Here is a 299-nt window from a genome sequence, read left to right on the forward strand (position 1 = left end):
AGCCCTTAGCCTCCCGAGTGCTGTCGGTGAGTGACTGATTCACGTTTAAGCCCCTGACAGTAATGTTGTTGCTACTGCCCTGTTCTCAGCGCAGCCAACGTTATTAATGACCAGATATGCAAATTTCGTATGCCTGGGCTTTAGATGCTCATTGGCTTATCTCCACCTACCAGCTGCGAGCCCGCCTAACAAGCATCGCTATTGGTTGGGAATTGTGCATGTTCTATCTTCGCTGAGTGTGTAACTTGTACAGGCTGCTCGTAGCCTATCTCACGGCGGGATTGAATATCGTTCCCATA

This window comes from Sinocyclocheilus grahami, unplaced genomic scaffold (genome assembly GCF_001515645.1).
Source record: "Sinocyclocheilus grahami isolate Dianchi unplaced genomic scaffold, SAMN03320097.WGS_v1.1 scaffold1127.1, whole genome shotgun sequence".
Classification (NCBI taxonomy): domain Eukaryota; kingdom Metazoa; phylum Chordata; class Actinopteri; order Cypriniformes; family Cyprinidae; genus Sinocyclocheilus; species Sinocyclocheilus grahami.